Source organism: Saccopteryx bilineata, chromosome X (genome assembly GCF_036850765.1).
Source record: "Saccopteryx bilineata isolate mSacBil1 chromosome X, mSacBil1_pri_phased_curated, whole genome shotgun sequence".
Taxonomy (NCBI): Eukaryota; Metazoa; Chordata; class Mammalia; order Chiroptera; family Emballonuridae; genus Saccopteryx; species Saccopteryx bilineata.
In genome coordinates, this window is record NC_089502.1 from 80,677,655 (window position 1) to 80,695,022 (window position 17,368).

Sequence of the window (17,368 nt, forward strand, 5' to 3'; positions counted from 1 at the left end):
CCTTACTTTCATATCTTTCTCAGCCACAGTGTCCACTTTCTTTAGAGAAAATTAAAGACCTACAGCCCATCATCACTCTTCTTTCACAAAACCTCTTAAAACTTAAAAATTCACCACATAATATTTCCATTTTACCAATAAAATAAACCAGCTAGTCCTTATTGCCTAGTTTAGGACCTAAGCATTAGTAACCAGGCAGTTCTCCCCATTCATCCAGTTGTGTTCCAATCCTTACACAACCTTATCCCTCATTCCCCCTAATACCTCCCTCTTCACAGTCCTCAATCTTAAGGATGCTTTCTTCACCATTCCCCTACACCCAGACTCTCAAAACCTATTTGCTTTTACCTGGATGATCCTGCCTCACTATATTCTTACCAACTCACTTGGAAAATCCTTTCTCAGGGACTAAACCTAGCTTCTGAATTACCTACTTTAGATTTAAACCATAGCATTCTTCTCCAATATGTAGATGATCTCCTTCTCTGCAACCCTTCTTGTCAATTATCACAACAAAATACCGTCACCCCCTCAACTGCCTAGCAAATAGAAAATTACAGAGCTTTCCTTAAAAAGGACCAAATTTAAACTCCCCAAGTAACTTAAGACTCATTATCACTCCTCAACACCAAGCTATGAGTGACCAGAATAAACTAATTTCCCCCTTGTCCACACCAACCTCAAAACAAGAACTTCTATCTTTCCTCAGACTGCAGGTTACTTTCAAATCTGAATTCCACCCCTGTGGCTTCTAGCAGAGCCCCTATATTAGATGACTAAGGGCCCCTTTTTAGAGCCCCTAAATCTCACCTTGAACATCTCTGTACCCTTTAAAACCTCCAAAAACTCTTGTATCAACTTCCGCCCTTACTCTCCCCAATCTCACCAAGCCCTTAAAACTTTATACTGATGAGTTGCCTGACCTGTGGTGGCACAGTGGGTAAAAGCGTTGACCTGGAATGCTGAGGTCGCTGGTTCAAAACCCCAGGCTTGCCTGGTCAAGGCACATATGGGAGTTGATGCTTCCTGCTCCTCCCTCTGTTCTTTTTATCTCTTTCCTCTCTCTGTCTCTTTCTCTCTCTGTGTCTCCTCTCTCTAAAAAAATGAATAAATAAAATGTAAAAAATAAATAATAAAAAAAATTAAAAGAAAAAAACCTTTATACTGATGAAAGGAATGAAGTAGCTGTCAGCCTTTTAGAATAAGATCTAGGCATTTACAGCAAAATGGTGGGATCTTGATAACATTATACGGAGTGAAATAAGTAAATCAGAAAAAAACAAGAACTACATGATTCCATACATTGGTGGAACATAAAAACGAGACTAAGAGACATGGACAAGAGTGTGGTGGTTACCAGGGGTGGGGGGAGGGAGGACATGGGAGGGAGGGAGGGAGAGAATTAGGGGGAGGGGGAGGGGCACAGAGAACTAGATAGAGGGTGGTGGAGGACAATCTGACTTTGGGCAAGGGGTATGCAACATAATTTAATGACAAAATAACCTAGACATATTTTCTTTGAATATATGTACCCTGATTTATTAATGTCATCCCATTACCATTAATAAAAATTTATTTAAAAAAAAAAAGAATAAGATCTAGGGCCAGACCTACAAGTCATAGTATATATATCTAAACAACTGAAGTCTACTTTTAAGGAATGGCCAAGCTGCCTATGGCAGGTGTCCCCAAACTATGGCCTGCAAGCCGCATGCGGCCCCCTGAGGCTATTTATCCAGCCTCCACTGCACTTCTGGAAGGGGCACCTCTTTCATTGGTGGTCAGTGAGAGGAGCATAGTTTCCATTGAAATACTGGTCAATTTGTGGATTTAAATTTACTTGTTCTTTATTTTAAATATTGTATTTGTTCCCATTTTGTTTTTTTACTTTAAAATAAGATATGTGCAGTGTACATAGGGATTTGTTCATAGTTTTTTTTATAGTCTGGCCCTCCAAAGGTCTGAGGGACAGTGAAATGGCCCCCTGTGTAAAATGTTTGGGGACTCCTGGCCTATGGGCTCTAGCAGCAGCCACTCTTCTCACACAAGAACCAAAAAACTCACTTTTGGATAACCAACAATAGTTTTTTTTTCTTTCATAATCTTTCCGTCTTGCTATCTCACAAAGCTAAACAAATTCTTCCTTCCTCCCAAATTCAAACCTTTCATATTGTCTTTATGGCCTTTCCACATGTCATCCTGGACAAATGCACAGAATTTAATTCTGCCACTCTCCTGCCTCTGCATAAACAAGATACACTCACTCATGTTTTGGAATTCTGGATTTCAGAATATCTCTTTCTCCACATAACAGACCAATCCCTGCTTAATGAGGACCACACTTTGTTTAATGCTAGCAGCCCTTACACACACTAAGGAAAACAAGTAGCTGGGTATGCCACAGTCTTCCTCCTCCAGACTATCAAGTCTGAGTGCCTTCCCACCTGGAATGCCTGGTTAGATAAGATCAATTGGTATACATGGCTATTCCCTTTTATAGGTCCTGTTACCCTCCTCATCTTTATTTTAATTTTTGGACCACATTTGTAATTTTCTCCAGGATAACCTTAGGGCATTAACAAACCAATTCATCAGAGAGATAATGCTACTTCAAACATCACTTCATACCAGGTCCTACTGAACCTCATAACACTGATATTGACAACCAGCCAACTTCTATTTATCTCTTCCCCTAAGCATGTTAATGACCCTAGCCAGCAGGAAGTAGCTACAGAAAAAAGAAACCTTTTTCCTTTGTCCTTAAACAACAAAAACTGGAATGGTAGGTTCACATTCAGGACCCTTTACCAATAGCCTCAACTAGCCAGGTTGAATTTTAGGTAATCCAGAATCAGGAAAGTTCCTGTGACTCTAATTGAGCAATCCTGATTGATATCTTACTTCTGCGTGACCCTGAGGCAGCCTGACAGTCATCTCCCCACCACTTATCTGAATGTTTTTTACTTAGGCAGCACCACTGTCCCTTCCCCCTCCCCCATTGTTTAAACCTCCACAGGTAACAGAAGCTTTTCCTCTGTGGCAATAAATACTCCCAAACTCAGTCCTATGTAGGCTGAGGCTTTTTAATCTTTCACTGCTGATGCCACTAGGGTCTCAGCCCAACTGTTTTCAGATGCATAAATAAACTTCTTATAAAATTTACTAAGACTTGTGTATCCCTCTTTTGGTGACCTAATAGATATTTCGTTCATAGTCTACAGTTATGATTCTTGGCTAGATTATTGTTTGGTCAATGAACTCTAAAATAACAATGTAGTACTATCTGTGTTTAAAAAATGGAGGGCAAGGGGGATGCTGAGGAAAACACAGGGGTGGGGGGATGTATTTGGAGGGACACTTGAATCTATGTTAACACAATAGATTTAAATCAATAAAAAATAGAGAATAACATAATTTTGCTTGGTGTAATTAGTCACAGAGGACTAGTTTTGCATGATTAAACTTATATGAGGTACCTAAAATAAGCAAACTCATAGAAACTGAGTAGAATGGTGGTTGCTAATGATAAGGTTGCAGGTGGGGGCCATGACCCTCTCCTCCCTTAAATGGACAAAAAGACACTGACAAACTGGATGTTCCAGGTCACTATCCCCTGGGCATCCTGGTGACTAACACGGGTGTGGAAAGTTCCCTAGCTTATTCAAGGTTAATCTTACATAGATCACTGAAAGCTACATTTTTCCTTAATGACTACCAGTCCCCACTCTCAAATCCCTTACTTAACCCTATCTATTAAAGAACCGGGGGCTGTTCTCCCTTACAAGGCAGCCCGGAAGATTTTCTCTTAATAAAGCCTGTTAACACTGGTCTTTTGGACTCCAATTGATTCTATCATTTGGTGCCAAAACCCAGGACTGGGCTCTGGTTGCCTGAACAATCTCCCAGCTCTCACCCAAGCTTACGACCAGGGAACCAGTGGATAGTGGCAGCCCATTCCAGGCTTACTCCTGATTCTGCTTGGTCCTGAGATTGGCTGGCTCTGTGACCTTGTTCTGAACCCCCGCCAGACCAGGACTAGGGATCCTTCTTCACCTTTCCTTCTTCCGGTAGGCACTCTTCCAAATTTTTTACCCTAAAAATCTGGGGAGGTAGACCTAAGGGTTTCTTGTCTACTCTGACTTATGTTTAGGAAGCCCAGGTGCCTGGCCAAGAAACCTCCTACTCACTGGGATTGAATTCTCCTGGGTGATGACCCCAACAATTCTTCCTCTTCTTTTCTCTACAATTGGAAGAGGAAGAAGGGGGATGCTCCTCCTTCCTTCCAAACTCACATCTACCTCTTTTACCTACCATGGGGACCTCCCAATTCAAATCACCATACCCCAATATAAACTAGGCAATGGTTCCCAATGGCCAGAAAATGGTACTTTTGATTACAGTACACTCAAAGGTCTCAATATTTTTTGCCACTGGACAGAGAAGGTCTCAGAAATTCCCTATGTGCAGGCTTTCTTCTTTCTCCGATCTCGACCCTCCCTCTGTTTCTCTTACTCGACCAAATACTTTAGGAAGAAACCCTTCTCCCCAGTGTTCCTCCAACTCTCCTCTAAGCTCTAATCTTTTTGACCCCTCTGACCACATGGTGCCACAACCTGCACCTCAACCTCCACCCTCATACAAACCCAACATAGAGCCCGAAATCACTTTGCCAACTTCCCCCTCTCCTCCATTTTCCCCTCCTAACCTCTGCCCTCAACATCATAATCAACCTCATTTACAATCCTCCTCTCAAATCCCACACCTGGCTGGTCTCTATCCCCTATGCGAGGTGGTGGGGACGGAAAAATCTCCATCCCTATCTCCTGACTGACTTATCCCAAATTGAATGTCGTTTAAGCTCCTTTTCCTCTGACCCAGACACTTACTTAAAAGATTTCAAATACCTTACACAATCCTATGACCTTAAATGGCAGGATCTCTACATAATCCTAACTTCTTCCCTCACTCCCTCTGATAAAGACCAAGTCTGGATTACTGCCCAGCAAATCACAGATGAGGCCCATACTAGAAACAATGCCAATTCCATAGGTACCACTGCAGTTCCTAACATAGACCCTAATTGGAGGTACCAAAGAGACCACCAAAATTGGACAGCTAGAAAACTTAATACTGATTACCTACTCTAAGCATTAAACAAATGAGCAAATAAGACTGTAAACTATGACAAAATCAAGGAAATTGTTCAGCACCCCCAAGAAAACCCTGGATAATTTCTTGAATGCATATCCCAGGCACTCCAAAAATATTCTAGGTAGACCCGACAACCCCAGCCAGCAAAGTTCTCTTACACTCCCACTTCATATCTCAATCTGCCACAGACATTTGGAAAAAAACTTAGAAAGTTGGAGGATCAGCCAGTAACACCCCAAAGAGATCTCCAAAACCTTGCATTTAAAGTATTTCGTAATGGGGAGGAACAGGAAAGGGAAAACCAGAAGAGGAGAGATCAGGAAAACTACCTTATGCTAGTGAAGGCCCTCTGGGGACACCCTTCAGTGGGCTCAAAAACCCCTCGAAAGGGATGTCTGGAACTTCTTCAGACCCACCAGGGCCCTGCTTTAAATGCAGACAACATGGCCACTGGGCAAAGCAGTGCCCTAATCCCCGACCTCCTCCAGGTCCCTGTCCTCACTGTCACCTTGAGGGACATTAGGTGGTAGATTGCCCCAGCCGCTGAAGGGGGACTGGAACAAACCTTCCCATAAAAAATACCACACTTGGATCTCTGACAGATTTTCTGGGACTGGCAACTGAGGATTGAAGAGGACCTGGGCAGCTGGCCTCCATATTTATCGCACACTTTGAGCCCAGGGTAAAACTTCTTATGGCAGGTAAGCCTACCTCCTCTCTTATAGACCCCAGGGCCATGTTTTCCACCCTCTCTAAGTTTTCCAGCCCTCTCACCACCTCCAACACAACAATCATTGGAGTCTCAGAAATGAAAACCAATCCCTTAATAACTCAACCCCTCCTATGCACTATAGAGGACATAAAATTTACTCACCATCTCTTAGTCATTCTACAATGTCTTACCCCACTACCAGGTAGAGATATACTCTCCAAATTCTGAACTACCCTAATCTTGACTATTACACATAACAATTCCTCAGCCAATATTCTCCTTTTGCTGGCAGCAGATACAGACTCGGTCACAAACCCTCTTTCACTTCTGCCAGAGGAGGTAAATCCCATTATTTGGGACACCTTCCAACCCTCAGTTGCCAAACATTACACTCCCATCTTTATTCATCTCAAGAACCCCAACACCTATCCTTTTATTTTCCAATATCCCATTTCTCTAATCCATCTAAAGGGTCTAAAACCCTTAATCTCAAAATTCCTCTAAGTGGGATTACTAAAACCAAAAAATTCTCCTTTCAATATTCCCATACTACCAGTTCTAAAGCCTAGTGCAAGATCACTTAGTGCAATCTCAGGGCTGTTAACCAGCAGAATTACCCATTACCTCAGTCATTCCCAACCCATACACCATCCTATCCTCAATCTCCTCCTCATCTTCCTTCTTCACAGTACTATATTTTAACAGAGTTTCTTCATCATTCCTCTATATCTGTAATGTCAAAATCTCTTTGCATGGACTGATCCTGATACTATGAATGCCCAACAACTAACTTGAAGCCCAAAGGCTTCAGAGACAGTCCTCATCTCTTTGTCCAAGCTTTAGCTTCTCTACAAGACACCTCTGTCATTCTCAATTTCCTAGCTGAAAAAAGCTATCGAGTATCCTCTTCCAAAGTTCAGCTTTCCCAACACATTGTAACCTACATGGGAGTACAAATCTCTCACAACAAAAAGGAAATAGCTACAGATCGAAAAAGCCTAATAACATCAATACCTCTTCTTTCCACCAAAACTGACTTCTTCTCTTTCTTAGGAATTGCTGGTTCCTCCACTAATGAATCCCCAATTACAGTCTTTTTGCAAAACCACTCTATGGGACCACAAAAGGGGACCTGGAAGAACCTTTAAATTTATCCAGACCTATCAATACTGCCTTTATAAAGCTATTACCATTTTTTAGTCCATTCCACTCTAATTTTTGTTATTCTCAGCATGTGGTCTGTCTCCTGCACCTTTTCCTTAATTTCCTCCAGGACCACATAAAGGCCTTCACTAACTGTCCATAAACTCCTGTAACTCCAAGCCTCCTACCAAAAGGTCCCTACTTTACCACTGCAGCCCGAGGCCAGTCATCCCTTCCCCATACTTGCCACCACTTACAAATAGAAAATAGCTACAGAAAAATAATCATCAGCCCTCAACCATATAACAAAAGGCTAAAATGATAGCTTTGTAGGTGGGGGCCATGATCCCTCCTCCTTTAAGTGGGCAAAGGGACACTAACAAACTGGATATTCCAGGTCACTACCCCCTGGGCATCCAGGTGACTAACACAGGTGTGCAAGGTTCCCTAGCTTATTTATGGTTAATCTTACATAGAACACCAAAAGCTACATTTTCCCTTAATGACTACCAGCCCCCACCCTTGAATCCCCTATTTAACCCTACCTGTTAGAGAACTGGGGGCTGTTCTCCCTTACAAGATAGCCCGGCAGGTTTTCTCTCAATAACGCCTGTTACATGGGTCTTTCTGACTCTGATTAACTATATCAGCTAAGTGTTGAGAGGATAGGAAAATGGGGAGTTTATGTTAATAGGTATAAAATGTTAGTTATACAAGATAAAAATGTTCTAGAGTTCTCTTGTACAACACTGTACATATAGTTAACAGTACAGTATTATGCACCTAAATTTTTGTTAAGGAGTCTCATGTTAAATGTTCTTACCATAATAAAAAAAATATTTTTTTTGTTGTGACAGACAGAGAGGGACAGATAGGGACAGACAGACAGGAAAGGAGAGAGATAAGAAACATTAATTCTTATTTTTTTTTGTATTTTTCTGGTGTTGGAAATGGGAAGGCAGTCAGACAGACTCCCACATGTGCCCGACTGGAAAACACCCAGCATGCTCACCTGGGGGTGATGCTCTGCCTATCTGGGGTGTTGCCCTGTTGCAACCAGGGCCATTCTAGCACCTGAGGCAGAGGCCATTGAGCCATCCTCAGCACCCAGGCCAACTTTGCTCTAATGGAGCCTTGGCTGCAGGAGGGGAAGAGAGAGACAAAGAGGAAGGAGAGGGGGAGGGGTGGAGAAGCAGATGGGTGCTTCTCCTGTGTGCCCTGGCCAGGAATCAATCCCGAGATTTTTGCAAGCCAGGCCGACGCTCTACCACTGAGCCAACCAGCCAGGGCCGAGAAACATCAATTCTTCATTGCAGCTTCTTAATTGTTCATTGATTGCTTTCTCATATGTGCCCTGGCTGGGGGGCTACAGCAGACTGAGTGATCCCTTGCTCGAGCCAGCAACCTTGGGCTCAAGCTGGTGATCTTTGCTCAAAGCAGATGAGCCTGCACTCAAGTTGGCAACCTCAGGGTCTCGAACTTGGATCCTCCACATCCCAGTCTGATGCTCTACCCACTGCACTACTGCCTGGTTAGGCAAAAAAATTCTTTTTATTAAAATATGCAACTTTCTCTGAATTGATCTAGAAGAATATCTTAAAGTGTATACCATGTGTATATGACAGCTAATCATCCTGGTTAACTGATGGTAAATTTTATTCAAAGTAGGTAAATGGATTTCAAACCACAATTCTTAAAACAGAAAATATAAGATTATACAGCCTGTCCCCGTGTACTAAAATTAATTCAAAATGGATCAAAGACCTAAATATAAGATCTGAAACAATAAAGTACATAGAAGAAGACATAGGTACTAAACTCATGGACCTGGGTTTTAAAGAACATTTTATGAACTTGACTCCAATGGCAAGAGAAGTGAAGGCAAAGATAAATGAATGGGACTACATCAGAATAAAAAGTTTTTGCTCAGCAAGAGAAACCGATACCCAAATAAACAGACAGCCAACTAAATGGGAACTGATATTTTCAAACAATAGCTCAGATAAGGGCCTAATATCCAAAATTTACAAAGAACTCATAAAACTCAACAACAAACAAACAAACAATCCAATAAAAAAATGGGAAGAGGACATGAACAGACACTTCTCCCAGGAAGAGATACAAATGGCCAACAGATATATGAAAAGATGCTCAGCTTCATTAGTTATTAGAGAAATGCAAATCAAAACTACAATGAGATACCACCTCACCCCTGTTAGATTAGCTATTATCAACAAGACGGGTAATAGCAAGTGTTGGAGAGGCTGCGGAGAAAAAGGAACCCTCATACACTGTTGGTGGGAATGTAAAGTAGTGCAACCATTGTGGAGGAAAGTATGGTGGTTCCTCAAAAAACTGCAAATAGAACTACCTTATGACCCAGCAATCCCTCTACTGGGTATATACCCCAAAACCTCAGAATCATTGATACGTAAAGACACATGTAGCCCTATGTTCATTGCAGCACTGTTCACAGTGGCCAAGACATGGAAACAACCAAAAAGCCCTTCAATAGAAGACTGGATAAAGAAGATGTGGCACATATACACTATGGAATACTACTCAGCCATAAGAAATGATGACATCAGATCATTTACAGCAAAATGGTGGGATCTTGATAACATCATACGGAGTGAAATAAGTAAATCAGAAAAAAACAAGAACTACATGATTCCATACATTGGTGGAATATAAAAACGAGACTAAGAGACATGGACAAGAGAGTGGTGGTTACCAGGCGTGGGGGGAGGGAGGATGCAGGAGGGAGGGAGGGAGAGAGTTAGGGGGAGGGGGAGGGGCACAGAGAAAACTAGACAGGGTGACGGAGGACAATCTGACTCTGGGTGAGGGGTATGCAACATAATTTAATGAGAAGATAACCTAGACATGTTTTCTTTGAATATATGTACCCTGAAATATTAATGTCATCCCATTAACATTAATAAAAATTTATTAAAAAAAATATGTTGTCTATTTACACAGATTTTTATGGTTGTATTTTTTTAAATACCTAATAGCTCTTGAGAAAAATAGTATGAAAACTCTACAGCTGTGATGATGCATTCAAGAGACAGAAAAGTCATGCAAAAGTATTGAGAGAAAAATAAATAACAAACAAAAACTGGCTCTCTATTTAATATCAATTCATTGAATTTCTGGATAACTAATCAACTGGTCGATACAAGTAAACTTTTTTTTCATAACACACTGTCGCAGTGACTGCAAGAAATATGTTTATCTGATTTACTAATACTGGGGCATTCAGTATTTTAGAATACTTTGTGTGTCTTCTATATTTTTATAAAATTTAAAAGAAGATACAAATAAGATAAGCATATACCATTTTCATGGATATGAAGAATAAACATCATTAAAATGTCTATATTACCCAAAGCAATCTATAAATTCAATGCAATTTCTATTAAAATGCCAATGAGATACTGCAAAGATATAGAACAAATATTCCAAAAATTTATGTGGAACCAAAAAAGAACAAGAATAGCCTCAGCAATCCTGAAAAAGAAGAATGAAGTGGAAGGTATTACACTTCCTGATATCAAGTTATACTACAAGGCTACATACTCAAAATATCTTTGTACTGGCATAAGAGCAAACATACAGATCAATGGAACAGAGCAGAGAACCCAGAAATAAACCCACAGCTCTAGGGACAACTGATATTTGACAAAGGAGGTAAGAACATACAATGGGATAAAGACAGTCTCTTTAACAAATGGTGTAGGGAAAGTTGGACAGGTACTTGCAAAAAAATGAAACTAGATTACCAACTTACATCATTCACAAAAATCAACTCAAAATGGATAAAACACTTAAAAGTAAGTCATGAAGCCATAAACATCTTGGAAGAAAACATAACCAGTAAACTCTCTGATATATCGTGTAGCAATATTTTTGCTGATTTATCTCCATAGGCAAATAAAATAAAACACAGGATGAACAAATGGGACTATATGAAAATAAAAGCTTTTGCACAGCAAAAAATACTATGAACAAAATAAAAAGAAAACCCACACAATGGGAGAATATACTCACCAAAATGTCTGATAAGGGTTTTTTTTGTTTCGTTTTGTTTTTGTACTTTTCTGAAGCTGGAAACGGGGAGACAGTCAGTCGGACACCCGCACGCGCCCAACTGGGATCCACCTGGCATGCCCAACAGGGGGCGATGCTCTGTCCATCCGGGGCATCACTCTTTCGTGACCAGAGCCACTCTAGCACCTGGGGCAGAGGCCAAGGAGCCATCCCCAGTGCCCGGGCCATCTTTGCTCCAATGGAGCCTCGGCTGCGGGAGGGGAGAGAGAGACAGAGAGGAAGGAGAGGGGGATGGGTGGAGAAGCAGATGGCCGCCTCTCCTGTGTGCCCTGGCTGGGAATCGAACCTGGGACTTCTGAACACCAGGCCGATGCTCTACCACTGAGCCAACCGGCCAGGGCCTGATAAGGGGTTAATAATCAAAATTTAAAAAGAACTTGTAAAACTCAACAGAAGAAAGATAAACAATCCAATCAAAAAGTGGGAAAAAAATGAATAGACACTTTTCCAAAAGGGACATACAGATGGCCAAGAAACATATGAAAAAATGTTCAACATTACTAACCATTAGAGAAATGCAAATTAAAACCACAATGAGGTACCACCTCACATCTGTGAGAATGGTGCTTATTAACAAAACAAAATATAATAAGTGCTGGAGAGGGTGTGGAGAAAAAGGAACCCACTTGCAATGCTGATGGAAATGCAGACTGGTTCAGCCACTGTGGAAAAAAGTATGGAGATGCCTCAAAAATTTAAAAATGGAACTGCTCTTTGACCCAGTAATCCCACTTTTAGGAATATATCCTATAAATACCAAAACACTGATTCAAAAAAAGAAATGTACCCCATGTATATTTCAGCATTGTTTTCTATAGCCAAGATCTAGAAACAGCCCAAGCATCCTTCAGTGGATGAGTGGCTTAAAAAACTGTGGTATGTGAGGACCTGAAGATGGCAGCAGAGTAGGCAGACACTCAGACTTTCAGCTCACACCACCGAACTGGATTACAAACTAATTTAGGAACAATCAGCGTGAAAAACCAACTCTGGACTACAAGAGCAGCTCTCAAAAACCAAGGAGGAAAGAAGAAGCTACAACAAACCTGGTAGAGAGTGCCTGAATCTTCCCTGCTTACAGAAACAGAGGGGGGGGGGGTGAGGCTGAGAGCCTAGAAGGGCTCTCACTGCAAGGAAAAGAGCAGAAAAACTGGTCACAGCCATTTGCCTGGTGACCAGGGAATGAGGTGTGTTGAAAGGGCCGGCTTGTCTTCCAAAAAGAAAGGGGAGAGAGAGTGACAGATGGTGAGGGGCACAGGAATACAGGGGACAACCTGAGAAGCTGACTCATTCAGTGCTGGGGGTGGCCATAGCAGAGGGAGGGGCTGATCTTTTCACAAAACAAAAAACTAAAGTGCTTCTGGGTCACATTTCTACGGACATCTCTCCAGCTCCAGTCAGCGCAACAAGACACAGCTGAAACCAAGAAGTGGGGAGGAGGGACAGTAACTCAGGTCTCCATGGAGATCTAAAATACATCTCCCCCTATTGAAGCTGAGAAAACACCCTGCCCCCAGAGAGATTAATTGGTGGAAGTGGCCTTCAGAGTCTCCGGTTACACCCACCACATTCCTGTATACAGTTTCAAGGAAGCCCCCTGCTGAGATCAGTAAACAAGACTATCACTTGTAAAGAAAACAAACAAATCAAGACTTCAAAGCGGCCCAAATCTGAAAGTGGATTACAAATAAGAGCTGATGCCAACTCAAGAAAACCTAGAAATAACACAATTGAAAACTGGAGGCAGACAACACCAAGCCTAGACTCAACCAGCTCTACAAACAAAACACCCAAACACACAGACATAATGAGAAGACAGAGAAGTGCAATTTAAATGAAACCACAAGAGAAACGTCCAGGAAATGATCTGAGTGATATGGAAATAACCAAACTTCCAGAAGCAGAGTTCAAAATAATGATTGTAAGGATGCTTAGGAAACTTAGAACAACAATGGATGGTCATTATGAACACCTAAAGAAATAGCAAGTATAAAAAAAGGATATTGAAATATTATAAAAGAATCAGTTGGAGATGACAAATACAACATCAGAAATGAAGAACACAAAGGAAGCAATTAAAAAATGGGATGGATGGAGCTGAGGATAGAATAAACAAGTTGGAGGACAAGTTGAATGATGGCAAGAAAGCAGAGAAGAAAAAAGAAAATAGACTCAAACAGTCTGAGGAAACTCTTAGCTCTGTGACAACATGAAGAGAAAAAACATCTGCATCATAGGGGTTCCTGAAGAAGAAGAGAAAAAACAAGGAATAGAGACTTTGTTCAATCATATCATAGCTGAAAACTTCCCTAAATTAATGCAGGAGAAACTCTCAGAAGTTCAAAAAGCACAGAGAACTCCATTAAAGATAAACCCTAAGAAATCTACACCAAGACACATCATAATTAAAATACCAAAGCTAAGTGATAAAGAGAAAATATTAAAAGCTGCTAGAGAAAAAAAGGCTATCACTTACAAAGGAGACCCCATAAGGATATCAGACTTCTCAACAGAAACAATTGAGACCAGAAGGGAATGGCAAGAAATATTCAAATAATGGAGAACAAAAACGTACAACCAAAACTACTTTATCCAGCAAGGCTATTATTTAAAATTGAAAAAGTAATAAAAAGCTTCCCAGACAAAAATAAAAAGAAAACTCAAGGAATTTATTACAACCAAACCAATGCAGCAGAAAATGTTAAGGGGCTTCTTGTAAACTGATCAAAATGGGAAAAGAATAGAGCAAAAGAGGAATACAGCTTTTTAGAATAAAATGGTAATAAACAACTACATATCATTAATAACCTTAAATATAAATGGACTAAATGATTCAATCAAAAGAGATAGGGTAGTTGCTTAGACAAGAAAACAGGACCCGTAGATATGCTGTCTACAAAAGACACACCTTAAAACAAAAGATGCCTATAGATTGAAGGTAAAAGGATGGAAAAAAACATTTCATGCAAATGGAAATGAGAAAAAAGCTGGGATAGTTGTACTTATATCAGACAAAATAGACTTTAAAACAAAGGATATAGTAAGATATAAAAATGGCCACTACATAATGATAAAGGGAGCAATCCAACAGGAAGATATAACTATTATAAATATCTACACACCTAATATAGAAGCACTTAATTATATAAAGCAGACTTTGATGGATATAAAGTTCAAGATCAACAGCGATACTGGGGATTTCGATACTCCACTAACATCACTAGATATATCCTCAAGAAAGAAAATTAACAAAGAAACAGCAGACTTAAAGGACACACTAGATCAACTTGATTTAATAGATATCTTCAGAACCTTTCACCCTATAGCAACAAAATATACATTCTTTTCAATTGCTCATGGTACATTCTCTAAGATAGACCACATGTTAGGGCACAAAAGTGGCCTCAGCAAATTTAAGAAGAATGAAATAATATCAAGCACTTTCTCTGATCACAATGGCATGAAACTAGAAATCAACCACAACAGAAAAGCTCAAAAATTCTCAAACACATGGAAATTAAATAGCAGGTTGTTAAATAACGAATGGATTAAGAATGAGATCAAAGAAGACATTAAAAAGTTCCTTGAAATGAATGACAATGAGCATACAACAACTCAAAATTTATGGGACACAGCAAAAGCAGTACTGAGAGGGAAGTTCATAGCACTACAGGCACAGTTTAAGAAGCTAGAAAAAGGTAAAATAAACTACTTAACCCTGCATCTAAAAGAACTAGAGGAAGAACAGGAAGTAAAGCCCAAATGTACTAGAAGGAAGAAAATAATAAAGATCAGAGCAGAAATAAATGACATGGAGGCTAAAGAAACAATACAGAAGATTGATGAAATTAGGAGCTGGTACTTTGAATAGGTAAACAAAGTTGATAAACTTTTAACTAGACTCACCAAGGAAAAAAGAGAGAGGACTCAAATAAATAAAATTAGAAATTAGAGTGGACAAATAACAACTGACACAACAGAAATACATAATACTGTAAGAAAATACTATGAAGAACTGTATGCCAAAAAACTAGACAACCTAGCCTGTCCTGCAGTGGCACAGTGGGTAAAAGCATCAACCTTGAATGCTAAGGTCACCGGTTTGAAACCCCAGGCCTGCCTGGTCAAGGCACATATGGGAGTTGATGCCTCCTGCTACTCCTCTGTTCTATCTCTTTCCTCACTCTGTCTCTTTCTCTCTCTGTGTCTCCTCTCTCTAAAAAAACGAATAAATAAAATGTAAAAAATAAAAATAAAAATAAATAAATACTAGACAACCTAGATGAAATGGAGAAATTCCTTGAAATATACAATCTTCCAAAAATCAATCTGGAAGTATCAGAAAACCTAAATAGACCAATTATACCAAATGAGATAGAAACAGTTATCAAAAAACTTCCAACAGGCCCTGGCTGGTTGGCTCAGCGGTAGAGTGTCGGCCTGGCGTGCGGGGGACCTGGGTTCGATTCCAGGCCAGGGCACATAGGAGAAGCGCCCATTTGCTTCTCCACCCCCCCTCCTTACTCTCTGTCTCTCTCTTCCCCTCCCACAGCCAAGGCTCCATTGGAGCAGAGATGGCCTGGGCACTGGGGATGGCTCCTTGGCCTCTGCCCCAGGTGCTAGAGTGGCTCTGGTCATGGCAGAGCGACACACTGGAGGGGCAGAGCATCACCCCCTGGTGGGCAGAGCGTTGCCCCTGGTGGGCGTGCCAGGTGGATCCCGGTCGGGCGCATGCGGGAGTCTGTCTGACTGTCTCTCCCCATTTCCAGCTTCAGAAAAATGCAAACAAAAACAAAAACAAAAACTTCCAACAAAGAAAAGTCCTGGGCCTGATGGCTTCACAAGTGAATTCTATCAAATATTCAAAGAAGAACTAACTCTTATCCTTATCCAGCTGTTTCAAAAAAATCAAGAGGACGGACAACTTCCAAGCTCCTTTTATGAGGCGAGCATAATTTTGATTCCAAAATCAAGCAAAGACAATACAAAGAAAGAAAATTATAGGCCAATATCTCTGATATATATAGATGCTTAAATCCTCAACAAAATATTAGCAAACCGGATCCAACAATATTTGGAAAAAATCATACACCATGATCAAGTAGGATTTATTCTAGGGAGGCAAGGCTGGTACAATATTTGCAAATCAATCAATGTGATTCATCTCATAAACAAAAGGAAGGAGAAAAACCACATGATAATTTCAATAGATGCAGAAAAAGCATTTGATAAAATCCAGCACCCATTGATGATCAAAACTCTCAGCAAAGTGGGAATAGAGGGAACATATCTCAACATGATAAAAGCTATTGTTAGATTCAGGGAGTACTGGGGCTGCCAAAGAGTGTAACTATGGAAGGAACAGTAAGTGCTGATATGGCTCCTGTGAAGCTGGGAACAAAGAAGGTCAGAGACCCTTATCAGAATTTTAGGTTTGAAATTCGCCACTAAGCTAAAACCGGCCCCTGTTGCTATGCCGGCCCCTGTTACTATGCTGCGTGTGACCTCCCTAGCCAATGGCTAAACTGCCACATCTGCTTCTGTACTATGCTTACTCAGTTAGGATATATAAGGGCCTGGCTGTAAGCTCCAGGTGTGGCTTCCGTTTGCAGCTCCTTGTGGGCACGGTGTCTCCGGACATCTTGGGAGTTCGCCCCTGAGCAGGTTAAACTGGCCAATAAAGTAACATTTTAACTCCTCAAAGTCTCCGACGTTTGTTCTCATACCCGGTGGATGCTACACTATCTATGACAAAACCACAGCAAACACCATACTCAATGGGTAAAAATTAAAAGCAATCCCCTTAAGTTCAAGAACAAGGCAGGGGTGCCCCCTTTCACCACTCATATTCAACATAGTCCTAGAAGTCCTAGCCACAGCAATCAGACAAGAAGAAGAAATAAAAGGCATTCAAGTTGGAAAAGAAGAAGTAAAACTATCATTATTTTCAGATGATATAATATTGTATATTAGAAAACCCTAAAGTCTCAGTCAAAAAAATACTGAACGTGATAAATGAATTCATCAAAGTAGCAGGATATAAAATTAATACTCAGAAATCAGAGGCGTTTTTATACACTAACAATGGACAGTCAGATAGAGAAATTAAGGTAACACTCCCCTTCACTATTACAACCAAAAAAATAAAGTAACTAGGGGTAAATTTAACCAAGGAGACTAAAGATTTGTACTAAAAAAATTATAAAACATTGATTAAAGAAATCAAGGAAGATACAAACAAGTGGAAGC